This window comes from Amblyomma americanum, chromosome 1 (assembly GCF_052857255.1).
Source record: "Amblyomma americanum isolate KBUSLIRL-KWMA chromosome 1, ASM5285725v1, whole genome shotgun sequence".
NCBI lineage: Eukaryota > Metazoa > Arthropoda > Arachnida > Ixodida > Ixodidae > Amblyomma > Amblyomma americanum.
In genome coordinates, this window is record NC_135497.1 from 516,252 (window position 1) to 534,996 (window position 18,745).

Below are 18,745 nucleotides of genomic sequence, written 5' to 3' on the forward strand. Positions count from 1 at the left end.
TCTTTTTATTCATCCAGATTCTCGACGTGGCCATTCATGTCACCCAACAGAATAATATCGGCACAGAACAATATCGCCGCCGCCGCCACCGCGGCGGCGGCGGCGGCGGCGGCGGCGGCAGCAGCAGCAGCAGCAGCAGCAGCAGCAGCAGCAGCAGCCTGACTACGCCCACTGCAGGGCAAAGGCCTCTCCCATGTCTCTCCAATCAACCCTGTCCTTTGCCAGCTGCACCCACCGTATGCCCGCAAACTTCCTAATCTCTTCCGCCCACCCAACTTTCTGCCGCTCACTGCTACGCTTGCCTTCTCTTGCAATCCACTCCGTTACCCTTAAGAACCAGCGGTTTTCTTGCCTTCACATTACATGCACCGCCCAAGCCCATTTCTTCCTCATGATTTTGACTAGGATGTCATTAACCCACGTTTGTTCCCTCACCCACTCTGCCCGCTTTCGGTCTCTTAACGTTACACCTATCATTTTTCTTTACATAGCTCGCTGCGTTGTTCTTAACTTAAGCTGAACTCTTTTCGTTAGCCTCCACGTTTCTGCCTCGTAGGTGAGTACCGGTAAGATACAGCTGTTGTACACTTTTGTCCTGAGGGATATCGGTAACCTGCTATTCATGACCAGAGAGAACCTGCCATATGTGCTCCAACCCATCTTATCCTTCTAGTTGTTTCCCTCTCATGATCCGGATCAGCTGCCACTACCTGCCCTAAGGATTCCTTTACCACTTCCAGCACCTCGCTGCCAATTGTGAACTGCTGTTCCTTTGCTAGACTGTTGAACATTGCTTTGCTTTTCTGCATGTTAATTTTTAGACCCAGCGCGCTGCTCTGCCTGTCTGACTCATTTATCAAGATTTACAGTCCACCTCCTGAGTGACTCAGCAAGGCAATGTCATCAGCGAATCTCGCAGATTATTTAGGTATTCTTCATTAACTCTCATCCCAACTGTTCCCAATTCAATCCTCGGAATACCTCCTGTACAAAGGTGGTGAATAGCATTGGGAGATCGTGTCTCTCTGCCTGACGCCTTCCTTTTTGGAATTTTATTGCTGACTTTATGGAGGACTATGGTAGCTGTGCAGTTTCTATAGACAACTTCCAGTATTTTTACATAAGACTCTTTTACACCCTGATTCGCAATCCCTCCATGACTGACGAGGTTTCCACTGAGCCAAATGCTTTCTCATAGTCAATAAAGGCTATATATAGGGGTTGGTTATATTCTGCGAATTTCTGTCTCACCTGATTGATATTGTGAATATGATGCATTGTTTAATATCCAATACGGAAGCCTGCCTGATCATTTGGTTGATTGAAGTCTTAAGTTGCCTTACTCTATTAGCGATTACCTTAGTAAATACTTTGTAGGCAACGGAGAGTAAGCTGATCGGCCTGAAATTTTTCAAATCCTCGGCGTCTGCTTTCTTATTAATTAAGATCTTAGCATTCTTCCAAGCTTCTGTACGCTCGAGCTCATAAGGCATTGCATATAAAGGGTGGCTAGTTTTTCTAGCACAATCCCTTCTCCGTCCTTCAACATATCTGCTGTGACCTGATCATGACAGCTGCTTTCCCCCTTTGCATTGCCCCTAAGGCTTTCTTTACTTCCTTTTTAGTTACTGGCGGGATTACGCATTGCTATTCGCCTCTTGTGTCCTGTTGTGTGGCCATGGGGAAAATTCTTCAAGCGCCGACCATTCGTTATAAAAATGACGTTTCGGCCCCGCTACGGGGGCCTTGTTCACAATGAAAGAAGATAAATGAAGGTAGGTTATACGTGCTTCATGATATGACGTAAGTAGCGGGAGTTTATAGGGGGCAGATTGCCTTCGTTTCGATTAAGCGCGTGTTCCGTCGTCTGAATAGGAAAATCGGAACCCTTTTCTTCTTTCGCTGTGGCTGCTGTGGTGGCAGGTGAGCTAGGTGATTCTTTACTTTCCGTATAAAGGAACTGGGATAGCCCGAAGGCATCGGGTCACGGCGAACGGTATCCAGATCCGTCGCTTTCCCTTCCGGCATAGAGCAGAGCTGCTCCGCCCGGCGGACAAGTGAGGCGACAACGGACTTCTTGTGACAGGCCGGTTATAGAAGTGAAGTTGAGGTACATGCCAGTGTGCGTGTCCTTCCGGAATACACTGAATGGCATTACAGGGCCGTCGCGTTTCGCCCGAATGTCCAAAAAAGGCAGACGACCGTCTACTTCCACTTTCGTAGTAAACTGTATGGCCGGTTCTATGCTGTTGAGGTGCAAAAGGAACGCTGTCACATGCGATTTCTTGATTATGCAGAACCACTCGTCCACATAACGAAGGAATACTTTCGTCGGGCGGGGCGTGAAGCTTGAGAGGGTGCGGGACTCCAGAGACTCCATTGTCAAGTTCGCAGCGGTGACTGAAATTTATGCTCCCATAGCCGTATCATGGACTTGTTTAAATATGTTCTTTTGGAACCTAAAATATGCGTTCGACAGAACTGAAGACGTCGGCTGCATCCTCCTGGATTGCATCCTCCTGGAGCACATCTGTGCAAACCTTGACAGCCAGGTCAAAGAGTAGGCTCGTAAAGCGATTTCACGTGAAATGACACCAAAATTTCATCATCCTCTATAACCGTAAATTTTAGCCATAAATGTTCCTTGCATCCCAGTTTAACCCTTTGAAAATTCTTACTTTTATGAATGAATGCCCCAATTCCACCCCCCTTTCTGCTGCCCTCTGTTCTATTGCAATATTCCCATGCGTAGTCTGGGTTACAGGGTGGTTGCTCCATGTATCTAAGATGCGTTTCCACTAAACCATATACCATTATTTCCTCATGCCTTAACTGTTCTTCTATTTCTCCCATTTCAGTCTATTCCTGCCACCTTGCATGTTCATGAAACATATATCTGAATCAACTTGGCCCTCGCGCTTGTGTCTATTTCTTCTCCTATGGTTCCATCGCCCCTTGATCTTGGTTCTTCCTTCTCTACACTGGTTCCCCCAGAGCTCTGGGTCCCCCCCCCCCCCAAAAAAAAAAAAAAGCTGTTACCTGGCGACCTATCCTACTACCCACCCTCTTGCCAGTGGCACCACAGTAGTGAATGCCATCCTTTGCAAAGGGGTGGGGCCTGACCTCGTACACTTCCCTGTTAACTTTCATTACCCCGTATCTTAGTCGTCGACTAATTAACCTAATTACACGGTTAGCCTGAACGATCCTCCTTTCCGTTTCGCTAGCCTGCCTCTGGACCTCTGGGATTGTGCATATGGTGACATGCACACTCTCAGAGGCCTATCTAAGCCTACGCATCCCCACTTCTAACTGCTTCTCGAGATTCTGGCTCCTCCCCTTCAGCACATCGTTGAAACCAGCATGGATAACGACAAGGTGTTCGCCATCCATGCAGCCCCCCACCACCTCCTGGGCTTTGGCCATTGCATCTACCATGCACTTCCCTGCCTGGGCCTCCACATGCACCCGCCTGTCCGCCTTCACTGTCGTCAAAACGCCTCCCTCAACCCTCGCTACGTTAAGGTCACCGACTACCAGAACCCTCCTCCGCTCTAACCGTTCGCTTCCTGACTGCGACTGTTGCCCTCCGGATCGCACTATCTGTCTCTCCCGACGCCGTACACTACTGTCGCGAGTTTTTACCTCTCTCTCTTCCCCACTCAAAGCCTGCTGCGCTACAGCACTGTAGGATCAACGAACCTCGTCCCCCACCTGACACTGCTCCGAACCGGCGTGCCCTGCCGGCCGCGACCTGATCGCTTCTGCCTGCTCTTCTAACTGGGCCCACTTTTCCCGCTCCTCCTTCAGCTCGCCCACAATTCGCTCCAACAGGTCGGCATTAGCCTCCTCCTTCTTAAGCGACTCGGCGACCTGAGTTTCTAAATTAACCCGTTCCCCTCGTTCCACCTTCAGGTCCCCTTTGAGTTCCTTAATCGTAGCTGCTCATTCCCCTTTCAACGTCTGAACGGCGTTCCTCAAAACGCTTACATATCTTGCACGCGAATCTAGCCCCATCTGCCTCGGCTAAGCTCCTGAACTTGGTCTCGTCTAAATAGCACCAACGGTCGCACTCCTGGCATTGCACTAACTCCCCGTCCCCTTCCACCTTGACTTTCCTAGCTTGCCGACCCATCGTCCGGCCGACTACGCAACGTAAAAGCCCGCCAAAATTTCTATACAAAAACCTTGGGCACTACGTTACGTAAAAGCCCGCCAAAATTCCTATACAAAAACCTTCCGCACTACTCAACGTAAAAGCCCGCCAAAATTCCTACAGAAAAAACCTTCGGCACTACGCAAAGTAAGAGCCCCACTAAAATTCCTACACAAAAACCTTCGACACTACGCAACATAAAAGCCCACCAAAATTCCTACACAAAAAAACCTTCGGCACTACGCAACGTAAAAGCCCGCCAAAATTCCTACACAAAAACCTGCGGCAATACGCGACGTAAAAGTCTGGCAAAATTCCTACAGAAAAAACCTTCGGCACTACGGAACGTAAAAGCCCGCCAAAATTCCTACACCAAAAACCTTCGGCACTACACAGCGTAAAACCTGCCAAAATTCCTACACAAAAACCTTCGGCACACACACTTCCGCTAGCCTTCCTACCCTTAACTCGGGTTAGAACTACCGCCCGACAGCATGTACAAGCGCAAACACCAAGGTGTTAGCCTCGGACGTAGTCGCTGGAGCTCCGAAAAAAAGCGTCCTCCTCCGACGGCGTGACCAGCAAAAAAAAACGCCAGATGTGCAGCGCCATCTATGGAAGAAAAGTAAAAAGTGGTATGTTGACCGCCGCGCGCAATGCTTTCGCCACGTTCTCATGCAAGCGCGTTTGCTTGCCCGGTCTCGTGCTCGCGCGGTCGCGATGTATCGCCTATGTTGCAGTTTCTAGATGATATTTGAGATTGACGCGCACTCGCCTCAAAGCAAACGTGATTAACGGCGAGAGAATCTGATTAGTCACTTCTACACTGTGGAGCAAGCGATCGACGATGACGAGGCCCATTTTACTGCAAAATGCGCTTCTAAAGTCAGTGATAACGTCGTGTATGACGTGTCCACTATTCACTGTCCGATTATATGCATTTTAGACTAGCAATTAAACTACATAAAACATAACAAACTAATGAGAGCACTATGTCCAAGCCACTCAGTCATTACAGCCTGCGCAAGGAGTCTTTAAAAACACTAAGAATCGGTTCTAATTATGGCATACAACATGCCAGTTACCAGGTCCCTGTTCTGCTTAACAAATTAGGAGAGGGCATTGATTTCTGCTCGCGTATATCCAATAGTTTACCAAGGAAGTTATTAGAATATTTAGTACTGTCTGACTGTATCGATGTTTATATATTGTTTTGTATTTGTAAAATTCCGAAAATTTGTTCCTAGTACTATCTGCTTTTCTGTGATGTTGATTTGTATGCAAGATCTGTGTACAAACACCTGTGTATTACGTATGCACGCTAACCTTTCTCTCCATACGCATTCTGTTCGCTGTGGCTGCTTGATGAAGCAAGAGCCCTTGTTAAGCTGCATTTAACAGCTACATTTTCTACTGCCATTGTCCGTCACGGTTCTATCCACCAAGGCTGCAGGATATCCATAGGTGCCCTAGTGAGGCTCAGAAGGGTTTCAAAAATTCTCGTGTGTTGTTTGTTTATTTATTTATTTATTTATTTATTTATTTATTTATTTATTCATACTGCCAGCACAGGCAAAGGAAGGAGTTGCAGGCTTGCAAGAACACATTTTGTTGGAACTACTGCTTGTGAAATACAACAAAAACAGACAAATTACGAATTCTCTGAACATCAGCAACTCTTCCGCGTAACTGACAGCACTTTATATGGCAAAAAAATTGTGGGAGATAAATGTACAGACAGAAACAAATATTTGAAAAGTGCACAAATCATCAACCGCAGTTGTGCAATGTCAAAAGAAGAAAGGCGCGTGGCCGAAACAGAGAAGTACAAACAATTGTAATTAAGAGCAGGTCTGCCTGGCAAAAGTTAAAAGAAACAGGGAAACAACGTACACAGATCACTTAGAGAATTACATATAACTAGGCTAGTATACAAAATATTTTTAAGCATTCATAGAATATTCGCATGGTGCAGCTTCAAATCCCTTACCCTCATAATGTATAACTTCATTGGGTAGTTTGTTCCAGTCATCTATTGTCCTCACGAGTAAAGAATAATGAAAAGAATCTGTCGTGTAAGTCAATGGTTTGATATGTATAGAGTGTTTGGTCATTGAATGGGTGGAACTGTCTGCTACAATGTACCTTCCGAGGTTTACTTTGTTATAGACACGAAAAAATGATAAAGAAAACAATCCTATTGTGTTTCATTTTCTTAACAGCGGTTTGTCCTGCGTTCTTCCTAAGTTCTGAAACTGACTGCATTATAGAATAAGGATTATAAATGAGACTAAGAGCCTTTCTCTGCACGCGTTCACATTTCAAATTATGGCTACCAAATGGGGCTTGCGTAAGTAAGTAGTGCCAGGACTGTCATTTTATATGCTAAGAACTTCACAGCTGTCATGGCCTCAGAAAGCTTATTCCGCAGCGCCCAAAGCTTTCTAATCGCATTATCGCAAATTTGATCGACATGCGATGACCAATTTAGATCAACCGCGCTTATGGCTCGCAGAAATTGCACCGCATCAGTAGGTGAAATGCACAGAGAGTTTTTGATATAACTTTCTCCCGCGTGCAGTTGCTGCCGCCGAATGCATCGATATATACGCCCACGAGCAATGACTGCTTTTCTAGTAACGTACAATGTATGGAGTAGCAGCGAACGGGTATCGAAGCACTTCCTTCTTGGCTAGGACGGCAGTGCGGCAAAATCCAAGGTCCTAGGTGGACAACAGCGCTTATGTCTTCCTGAATTTGAACCGCATCAGTGGGCGAAATCCGCAGAGAGCTTTTGATACAACTTTCGGCCTCGTGCAGTTGCTGCCGCTAATACATCGATATATACGCCTCCCGAGCGTTGATTGCTTGGCTAGTAAAGTGCAATGTACGGAGTAGCAGAGAACGGGTATCGAAGCACTTCCTTCTTGGCTAGAGCATGGCAGTGCGGCAAATTCCAAGGAACTAGGTGGACAACAGCGCTTATGTCTTCCTGAATTTGAACCGCATCAGTGGGTGAAACCCGCAGAGAGCTTTTGATACAACTTTCGGCCTCGTGCAGTTGCTGCCGCTGAATACATCGATATATACGCCTCCTGAGCGTTGATTGCTTGTCTAGTAACGTGCAATCAATCAATCAATCAATCAATCTTTATTTTGCATTTTTAGTACAAATAAAAATGCAGGGAGTGGGGACAAAAAGCTGCTCTAAGGCAAGCTTGACTGGGTCCCCACCCCCTTTACATGGCAGTTTGTGCAGCAGTTATGCATGAAATGTTGAATGTTTAAGAGAGAACAATTCACAGCACATGCGATTTTCGCGCAGGAAATGAATAATGTTACAAATGCAATCTTGTTACAATATAAAAAAATACAACAAAAATGCAACAAACACTCGCGTGATAGCAGACCTGAAAAATGACAATGTTAATAAACAAACTCGCCTGAATATAAGGGAAAAGAAATAGTAAAGACAAATACACACAACTACAGTACTCTGGGATGAAATGACGTGTTACAAAAAGCTCTGTTTTTGGTTATGAAGATGGTTGACACTGTTAAGCGCCATGAAACTGGTTGATGAAATGAAGTTTTATATTACATTTAGTGGCTGTTTGCAGGTCGATTTCCATCATTAATAATTTCTTCAATAGTCTCGGAAGGCGATTTTCGACGCTATCTAGCCCGTGTGTTAGCCTAGTGAATGGCACGTGCCATGTTCCTTTATTCCGAAATACATACCCCCTGTCAGGAAGGCTTTTTAAACTACATAAAGACAAAAATGCATTGTTATTAGTTTTTAAGCTATGTTTATATCTCATCGACAGGTTAAAGTCATATAATACTAGAAAGGGTATAATTTTGTATTCATAATAGGTATTATGTTATGGGCTTTCACTTGGAATGTTGACTACGTGACGAAGGGCTTTCTTCTGCAGAGAAAAAATCTTATTTATGTTTTCTTTTGATGTTGTGCCCCATACAAGTCCGCAGTAATTTAGTTGAGCATAGAACAATGCGTTATATATTAATAGCTTAAATTTCAGTGGTAAAATATAACGAAGCCTCCAGAGTACTCCTGATATTTTGGCAAGATGGGTTAATATATGCTGCACGTGTGAGTTCCATGATAAGTGCTGATGAAATGTCACACCAAGTGTCTTTGCTTCTGAAGCCACTTCAATAGGATTATTGCCGATATGAATGTTAAAGTTGTAGATAATTGGCTTTTGATAGGGTGTTAATAACACAGCTTTGGTTTTTGCACTGTTGATCTGCAGGGAATTTCTATTGCTCCATTCGTATAAGTTTTGTAGTGTCGAATTTACGTTATTGCACAAATCACTGGGATTATCTGACTGAACAAAAATACTTGTGTCATCGGCATAAACAATAAGTTGTGATTTCTCGGCTATATTCCCTATATCATTTATATACAAGTTAAAAAGTTGTGGCCCCAATATGCTGCCCTGAGGAACGCCTGCATTCAAGTTCATTAGAGAAGAAAAATTGTTATTTATAGCAACGCATTGTTTTCTGTTTGAAAGATATGACTTGAGAAATTCCAAGGCAATGCCTCGAAACCCATAAAATTCTAATTTTGCTATCAGCGTTTGGTGATTTAAGCTGTCGAATGCTTTTGTGAAATCTATGAAAACGCCCATTATTAACTTCTTATCCAAAAATGACTTAAGGATTATTTCTTTTTGTGTTAGTAAGGCTAACTCTGTGGACATACCTTTCCGGAAGCCAAACTGGAAAGGGGAAATTAATGAATGCTTATTGCAGAATGAGTCCAGCCTCAGCAATACTAACTTCTCAAGCGGTTTTGAGAGAACGGGAAGGACAGATATGGGGCGATAGTTTGAAAATGCGTTTTTATCGCCTGATTTATAAATAACAGTCACTTTAGCACGTTTCATGCTATCGGGAAATACACCTGATGACAAACATAAGTTGTATATGTGATTGAGCACAGGCAAAATGTAGTCTAAGACAAATTTGATCGGTGTAATTCTAAGACCATCAATATCTCTTGTGTTGCTATTCCTTAGTGATGTAAAGACCGAACGTATTTCATTCTCAGATGTTGGATAAAAAAAAGCGGTATGTTCGTTACGATTACGCAAGTAGCTCGTCACACGTTCATCATGACCACTTTTTACTAAGTTAACAAAATAGGAGTTAAATGCGTCTGCGAGTTGAAGGCCCTCGAGAGTTTTTCCGTTTTGTGTTACTTGAATATCGTCATTTCTCGATTTATTGCGGTTCATGATGGTATTTAGAGCGCGCCATAGCTCATCGGTGCGATTATTTGCCCTGCCAAGTAAGCTGTTAAAATAAACCTGTTTTGCATTTCGAAGAAAGCGCGTCACAAAATTTCTGTTCTTTTTAAAATTAGCGAGGTCTGCTGGGTTCCTACGGAGTAGCAGCGAACGGGTATCGAGGCACTTCCTTCTTGGCTAGGACGGCAGTGCGGCGAAATCCAAGATCCTAGGTGGACAACCGCGCTTATGTCTTCCTGAATTTGAACCGCATCAGTGGGTGAAATCCGCAGAGAACTTTGATACAACTTTCGGCCTCGTGCAGTTGCTGTCGCTGAATACATCGATATATACGCCTCCCGAGCGTTGATTGCTTGTCTAGTAACGTGCAATGTACGGAGTAGCAGCGAACGGGTATCGGAGCACTTCCTTCTTGGCTAGGACGGCAGTGCGGCAAAATCCAAGGTCCTAGGTGGACAACCGCGCTTATGTCTTCTTTGAATTTGAACCGCATCAGTGGATGAAATCCGCAGAGAGCTTTTGATACAACTTTCGGCCTCGTGCAGTTGCTGCCGCTGATTACATCGATATATACGCCTCCCGAGCGTTGATTGCTTGTCTATTAACGTGCAATGTACGGAGTAGCAGCGAACGGGTATCGAGGCACTTCCTTCTTGGCTAGGACGGCAGTGCGGCGAAATCCAAGATCCTAGGTGGACAACCGCGCTTATGTCTTCCTGAATTTGAACCGCATCAGTGGGTGAAATCCGCAGAGAACTTTGATACAACTTTCGGCCTCGTGCAGTTGCTGTCGCTGAATACATCGATATATACGCCTCCCGAGCGTTGATTGCTTGTCTAGTAACGTGCAATGTACGGAGTAGCAGCGAACGGGTATCGGAGCACTTCCTTCTTGGCTAGGACGGCAGTGCGGCAAAATCCAAGGTCCTAGGTGGACAACCGCGCTTATGTCTTCTTTGAATTTGAACCGCATCAGTGGATGAAATCCGCAGAGAGCTTTTGATACAACTTTCGGCCTCGTGCAGTTGCTGCCGCTGATTACATCGATATATACGCCTCCCGAGCGTTGATTGCTTGTCTATTAACGTGCAATGTACGGAGTAGCTGCGAACGGGTATCGAGGCACTTCCTTCTTGGCTAGGACGGCAGTGCGGCAAAATCCAAGGTCCTAGGTGGACAACCGCGCTTATGTCTTCCTGAATTTGAACCGCATCAGTGGGTGAAATGCGCAGAGAGCTTTTGATACAACTTTCTGCCTCGTGCAGTTGCTGCCGCCGAATGCATCGATATATACGCCCCCCGAGCGATGACTGCTTGTCTAGTAACGTGCAATGTACGGAGTAGCAGCGAACGGGTATCTAAGCACGCCCGCACTGGCTAGCCCGGCTGCCCGGTAAAATCGAAGGTCTTAGGTGGACAACCGCGCTTATGGCTTTTAGAAACACCGCATCAGTAGGTGAAATGCACAGCGAGCGTTTGATACAACTTTCTGCCTCGTGAAGTTGCTGCCGCCGAATGCATCGATATATACGCCCCCCGAGCGGTGACTGCTTGTCTAGTAACGTGAAATGTACGGAGTAGCAGCGAACGGGTATCTAAGCACGCCCGCATTGGCTAGCCCGGCTGCGCGGTAAAATCGAAGGTCTTCTTAGGTGGACAACCGCGCTTATGGCTTGTAGAAATTGCAACGCATCAGTAGGCGAAATGCACAGCGAGCGTTTGATACAACTTTCTGCCTTGTGCAGTTGCTGCCGCCGAATGCATCGATATTGTCGCCGACAAACGTAGGGCGGCACGAAAAAAAGGGCTTTTGTTAATCCGAAGGCCAGAAAACCCAGCAGCGCGCGTTCGAACGGGAACGTCCTCTTCTTCGCTCCCACACGAGCCCAGTCATGCCGCTCGGCCGCATGGCGGCGCTTGCAGTGTGGCATTGCCCCCCTCCTTTCAAGAGGCATCGCCGCGATGCCTCCGGCAAGGGGGATAAAGAGTGTGGAGACACCGAAAGTGCGATGGCGTGTGGCGGCAGCACTGAATGTGGGCGCCGTGGCGAAGCACGATGTGGTGAACAAAGAACTGTGCAATTTCAGCCGCGGTGCCACGGGGAAGAGCCTTGGTTTCACAATAGCGGCTTAGGTAGTCCGTGGCAACAACAATATACCGGTTTCCCATGGAGGACACCGGGAATGGGCCCAGTAAGTCCATGCCGACTTGTTGGAATGGGATTTGCGGTGGATCAATTGGCTTCAGAAGGCCGGCCGGTTTTGTCGGTGGTACCTTCCGTCGTTGACACTCACGGCAGGTTCGAACGTAGCGTTGGACGACCGCAGCAAGCCGTGGCCAGTAGTACTTGTGGCGGAGGCGTCCCAATGTTCTGGAAAAAACCGAGGTGGCCAGAAGAAATGTCGTCGTGGCATGCAGCGAGAACTTCCTGACGAAGTGCGGTTGGGACAACGAGGAGATACGCAGTTTCGGTCGGGCCGTAGTTTTTCTTGTAGAGGACTCCATCTATTAAGCAATACGACGAAAGTCCGCGAGAGAAGAGTCTGGGCGGAGACGGAGCGGTTCCTTCGAGGTACTCGATTAGAGGCAGCAGTTCGCAGTCGGCCCTCTGGTGGTGGGCAAGGTCGGATGTGGTGACAGCGCCGAGGAAAGCAGAATCGTCGTCGGACTCATCTGGTGGGCACGGAAGAGGAGCTCGGGAGAGACAGTCTGCATCGCTATGTTGCCGACCCGACTTATACACGATGGTGACGTCGAACTCTTGCAACCGAGGGCTCCACCGTGCAAGTCGCCCCGATGGATCTTTGAGGTTCGCAAGCCAGCACAAGGAGTGATGATCGCTGACGACTCGAAACGGGCGGCCGTACAGGTATGGGCGAAATTTTGTGATTGCCCACACAACAGCGAGAAACTCCTTTTCCGTTGTGGAATAATTCACTTCGGAACGGGACAAAGTGCGACTTGCGTATGCGATCACGCGTTCCACACCGTCTTGCCACTGCACAATCACCGCACCGAGGCCCACATTGCTGGCATCTGTGTGCAGTTCCGTGTCTGCCTGCTCGTCGAAGTGGGCAAGGATAGGCGTAGATTGGAGGCGGGCCTTAAGCTCTATGAAAGCTTTTTCCTGATCTTGGCCCCAGAAAAAGGTTCAGAGTCTTTTGTCAGGCGAGTCAGCGGCTCTGCGAGCTTGGAGAAGTTTTGAACGAACCTCCGATAATAGGCGCAAAGCCCCAGGAAACGCCGCAAGCTTCGTTTATCTGTTGGCTGGGGAAATGCAGCAACGGCGGCGGTCTTTTCTGGGTCGGGGCTAACGCCCTGAGCGCTCACAATGTGGCCAAGAAACTTGAGCTCCCGAAAGGCGAAGTGGCACTTTTCAGGCTTGAGAGACAGACCCGCAGAACGAATTGCTTCGAAGACGGCACGCAAACGTTTCAGGTGCTCCTCGAACGTGTCGGAGAAAATCACGACGTCGTCGAGATAGACAAGGCAGGACTGCCACTTCAGGTCAGTTAATACGGTGTCCATCATACGTTGGAACGTCGCAGGGGCTGAACACAAGCCGAAAGGAAGCACCTTAAATTCGTACAGTCCGTCAGGAGTAACGAAGGCGGTCTTTTCTCGGTCACGTTCGTCGACCTCGATTTGCCAATAACCGCTACGAAGGTCGAGTGACGAAAAGTAGGTAGCATGGCGGAGGCGGTCTAATGAGTCATCAATGCGCGGCAGTGGATAGACATCTTTTTTGGTAACGTTATTGAGGCGTCTATAATCTACACAGAACCGTAGGCTGCCGTCCTTCTTTGCGACGAGGACAACAGGTGACGCCCAGGGGCTCGTCGATGGTTGTATGACGTCGTCGTGGAGCATTTCGGCAACTTGGCGGCGGATAGCATCGCGCTCCTTCGACGAAACACGATAAGGACGCTGACATAGCGGTCTCTGGTCACTGTCGACGATAATACGGTGCTTAGTTATTGGCGTCTGGCGAACCTTGGATGTTGATGCAAAACAGTCGCGGAAAGAGTCAATAAGGCTTTCCACGCGGCGTTTCTGATTGGTCAGAAGGTCAGGGTTCACGTCGGTCCTAATGGCTGTTGCAGTGTCCTGTTCGGCTATTTCGGGAGCCGTTGTTGATAAGGCACATTGGCCGGCATGTTCGCCAAGTTCTTCAAAATGGGCAATCACCGTGTTTTTCGTCAAATGTTGGGGTTCACAACTAAAGTTTGTCACTAAGAGCGTGGTACGCGCGTGAACAAGGTCGACAAGGGCGCGAGCAACGCAAACTTGCCGAGACAGTAGCAGCGACATATTCGCTTCGGCAATGCCCCGAGTACCGGAGCTGGTATCACACTGGACTGTGACAAACTTGCTTGCTCTCGGCGGTATCGTTGTGTGGTCATCAGAGATGCGTAATGGTGCTCTGTGCGGCTCGGGGTCGGTATCAACGGCTCGCTGTGTCGAAAACGATACCAATTGCTCATGCAGGTTGATGACCGCCCCATACTCTTTAAGGAAGTCCATGCCCAGAATCAGTTCTTTAGAGCACTCTCGTAGCACGGCGAAGGAGCCTGTGAAAGTTGCACCGCGGATCTTTATACGGCTGGTGCAGACGCCAACCGGCGTTACCACATGGCAACCAGCTGTGCGTATCTGCGGCCCATGCCAAGGTGTTAGAACCTTTCTGAGGGTTGCGGCTAGGTTACTACTCATGACAGAAAAGTCGGCTCCGGTATCGACGAGTGCAGATACGTCATAGCCATCGGCGGCAACAAGAATTTCGGCGGCGGAAACAATTGTTTGACAATTTGTCGACGAGGTTTTTGGTGCCGTCGTCGATGCGGTCGTCGCTGAGGTTGTCGGTGAGGTCGGCGGTGGGATCGTCTTTAAGGTCGGCGGGTGGGGTCGTCGCATAAAATCGTCGGATGGAGGCTGTTCACTGTCTGCGGCAGCGGCGGTCCTACCCCCAGAGGACGCCGTCTTCAGTTTTCCCGGCGTGGGGACGTACCTCTGAACTGGCCAGAGGATGACGGGCGGCCGGGCGAAGAGAACCGCCTTGGGGATGGCGATCGGGACTGGCGTCGCTGCGAGGTCGAAGATTGCACGTTTTCAGCCAAGTACTGTTCGATATCCCGTGGTCTTTCACCGTAGCGTGGTCGAGGTGAGTCAGGTGAAAACCCCCTTAAACCCATCCTGCGGTAGGGGCAGTGGCGAAGGATATGGCCAGGCTCTCCGCAGTGGTAACAGAGCGGCCGATTGTTTGGCGTACGCCAAACGTGCGCTTTGCTCACGGGGGGCCTGAACTCTGCCGCACGGAGGGTGCTGTTGCGATTGGCTCCTGCAGGTATTGCACAGGAGCGATGGGGGAAAAGGCTCGCATCGCTGGCCCGGGACTTCGTAGCGCCTCGCTGTACGTCATAACGGAGGGCGCCGGGTGTGGAGCTGGGGGTGGCTGCACAACTCGTCGGATTTCTTCGCGGACCACGTCCGTAATGGCAGCGACGCTGACCTGTGGAGCTTCAAAGCGAAGTTTCGCCAGTTCCTCGCGCACCAGGCTTCTTACAAGTTCCCGAAGGTCCTCGGCGGGCAGCGACGTAGGCGTGTACTGGGACTGGGAAGAGGCTGCTACAGTAGCCTGACGTCCGAAGTGGGCGCCCCGTTCCTGTAAAGAGCGCTCGATACCCATTGCCTCCTTGGTGAAGTCGGACACTGTTCGTGGCGGGTCACGGACCAGTCCGGCAAACAGCTGCTCTTTTACGCCACGCATTAAGTGTCGTACCTTCTGGGCTTCGGGCATAGCAGGGTCGGCCCGGTTGAACAGCTGCGTCATGTCCTCGATGAACATCGCGACGCCCTCGTTCGGCTGCTGTGATCTCGAGCGCAGGGCGATTTCCGCTTTCTCTTTTCTTTCGCTGCTGGTAAATGTCGCTAGCAGCTCTCGACGAAAAGCCTCCCAGGTGGTAAAGGAAGCTTCGTGGTTCTCAAACCATGTTTTGGCCGAGTCCTGCAGCGCAAAGTAGACGTTGCGCAGCTTGCGCTCGCCGTCCCACTCATTGAAACTCGCCACTCGGTCAAAGCTGGCCAACCAGTCTTCGACGTCCTCGAACCTGTCCCCGTGGAACGGTGGCGGCGATCGAGGTGCGTGAAGGACAAATGGCGGGGCACTCCCGGAGTGCTGACTTGTCTGGCTAGCCGCGGTGGATGTCATGGCCCTTACCGGCGCTGTCAGTTGGCCGAACTCGGGTTGTAGGCCTCGCAGGCGGCGGCTCGCTTTATGGACGGGTGTTGTGTCCAAGCGTCGCTGATCAGCGTCAGAGTTGCCCTCGGGGTGAGCGTTCATGGAACGATACCCAGCGGCTCCACCAAAATGTCGCCGACAAACGTAGGGCGGCACGAAAAAAAGGGCTTTTGTTAATCCGAAGGCCAGAAAACCCAGCAGCGCGCGTTCGAACGGGAACGTCCTCTTCTTCGCTCCCACACGAGCCCAGTCATGCCGCTCGGCCGCATGGCGGCGCTCGCAGTGTGGCAATATATACGCCCCCCGACCGATGACTGCTTGTCTAGTAACGTGAAATGTACGGAGTAGCAGCGAACGGGTATCTAAGCCCGCCCGCATTGGCTAGCCCGGCTGCGCGGTAAAATCGAAGGTCTTAGGTGGACAACCGCGCTTATGGCTTGTAGAAATTGCAACGCATCAGTAGGCGAAATGCAAAGCGAGCGTTTGATACAACTTTCTTCCTCGTGCAGTTGCTGCCGCTGAATGCGTCGATATATACGCCCCCCGAGAGATGATTGTTTTTCAAGTAACTTGCAATGTACGGATTAGCTGGGAACGTGTATCTAAGCACTTCCTTCTTTGCTAGCACGGCAACGCGGTAAAGGCGAATGTCGTAGGTGGACAACTGCGCTTATGGATTGCAGAAATTGCACCGCATCAGTAGGAGAAATGAGCACAGAGCTTTTGATGCAACTTTATCCCGCGTGCAGTTGCTGCCGCTGAATGCATCGATATATACGCCTCCCGAGCGTTGATTGCTTCTCTAGTAACGTGCATAGTGCGGATTAGCAGGGAACGGGTATCTAAACACTTCCTTCTTTGCTAGCACGGCAACGCGGTAAATTCGAATGTCCTAGGTGGACAACTGCGCTGATGGATTGCAGAAATTGCACCGCATCAATAGGTGAAATGCGCACAGAGCTTTTGATGCAGCTTTCTCCCGCGTGCAGTTGCTGCCGCTGAATGCCTCGATATATACGCCCCCCGAGCGAAGATTGTCTAGTAACGTGCAATGTACGGAGTAGCAGGGAACGGGTATCTAAACACTTCCTTCTTTGCTAGCACGGCAACGCGGTAAATTCGAATGTCCTAGGTGGACAACTGCGCTGATGGATTGCAGAAATTGCACTGCATCAATAGGTGAAATGCGCAGAGAGCGTTTGATACAACTTTCTGCCTCGTGCAGTTGCTGCCTCTGAACGCACCGATATATACGCCTCCCGAGCGTTGATTGCTTGCCTAGTAACGTGCAATGTACGGAGTAGCAGCGGAAGGGAATCTAAGCACGTCCGTCTTGGCTAGCAGGGGAACGCAGTAAAATCAAAGGTCCCAGGTGGACAACCGCGCTTAAGGATTGTAGAAATTGCACTGCATCTGTAGGTGAAATGCGCACAGAGCTTTTCATGCAACTTTCTCCCGCGTGCAGTTGCTGCTGCTGAATGCGTCGATATATACGCCCCCCGAGAGATGATTGTCTAGTAACGTGCAATGTTTGGAGTAGCAAGGATAGGGTATCTAAGCACTTCATTCTTGACTAGCACGGCAACCCGGTAAAATGGAAGGTCCTAGGTGGACAAGTGCGGTTATTGCTTGCAGTAATTGCACCGCATCTGTAGGTGAAATGCGCACAGAGCTTCTGGTGCAACTTTCTCCCGCGTGCAGTTGCTGCTGCTGAATGCGTCGATATATACGCCCCCCGAGAGATGATTGTCTAGTAACGTGCAATGTTTGGAGTAGCAAGGATAGGGTATCTAAGCACTTCATTCTTGACTAGCACGGCAACCCGGTAAAATGGAAGGTCCTAGGTGGACAAGTGCGGTTATTGCTTGCAGTAATTGCACCGCATCTGTAGGTGAAATGCGCACAGAGCTTCTGATGCAACTTTCTCCCGCGTGCTGTTGCTGCCGTTGAATGCGTCAATATATACGCCCCCCGAGAGATGATTGTTTGTCAAGTAATGTGCAATGTGCGGAGTAGTAGCGAACGGGTACCTAAGCGCTTCATTCTTGGTTAGCACGGCAACGCGGTAAAATCGAAGGTCCTAGGTGGACAAGTGCGGTTATTGCTTGCAGTAATTGCACCGCATCTGTAGGTGAAATGCGCAGAGAGCGTTTGATACAACTTTCTCCCTCGTGCAGTTGCTGCCGCTGAATGCCTCGATATATACGCCTCCCGAGCGTTGATTGCTTGCCTAGTAACGTGCAATGTACGGAGTAGCAGCGGAAGGGAATCTAAGCACGTCCGTCTTGGCTAGCAGGGGAACGCAGTAAAATCAAAGGCCCCAGGTGGACAACCGTGCTTATGGATTGTAGAAATTGCACCGCATCAGTAGGTGAAATGCGCACAGAGCTTTTCATGCAACTTTCTCCCGATTGCAGTTTCTGCCGCTGAATGCGTCGATATATACTCCCCCCGAGCGTTGATTTCTTGTCTAGTAACGTGCAATGTACGGAGTAGTAGCGAAAGGGTATCTAAGCACGTCCGTCTTGGCCAGCACGCCAGCGTGGTAAAATCGAAGGTCCTAGGTGGACAACTGCGCTTATGGCTGGCAGAAATTGCACCGCATGTGTAAGTCAAAATGCGCAGAGAGCGTTTGATACAACTTTCTGCCTCGTGCAGTTGCTGCGCTGAATGCATCGATATATACGCCTCCCGAGCGTCGATTGCTTGTCTAGTAACGTGAAATGTACGGAGTAGCAGCGAAAGGGTATCTAAGCACGTCCGTCTTGGCTAGCACGAAAGGGGGGTAAAATCGAAGGTCCTAGGTGCACAAGTGCGCTTATGGCTTACAGAAATTGCACCGCATCTGTAGGTGAAAAGCGCAGAGAGCGTTTGATACGACTTTCTGACTCGTGCAGTTGCTGCCGCTGAATGCATCGATATATACGCCTCCCGAGCGTCGATTGCTTGTCTAGTAAAGTGCAATGTACCGAGTAGCATCGAAAGGGTATCTAAGCAAGTCCGTCTTGGCTAGCACGGCAACGCGGTAAAATCTAAGGTCCTAGGTTGACAACTGCGCTTATGGCT

The 18,745-nt window shown here is 49.0% G+C and overlaps 1 pseudogene; it reads right to left on the reverse strand.

The window, feature by feature from the left end:
- Positions 1-2,459: 2,459 nt before the first annotated feature.
- The window catches only part of LOC144113776 (uncharacterized), a 59,363-nt pseudogene continuing 43,077 nt past the window's right edge, over positions 2,460-18,745 (reverse strand).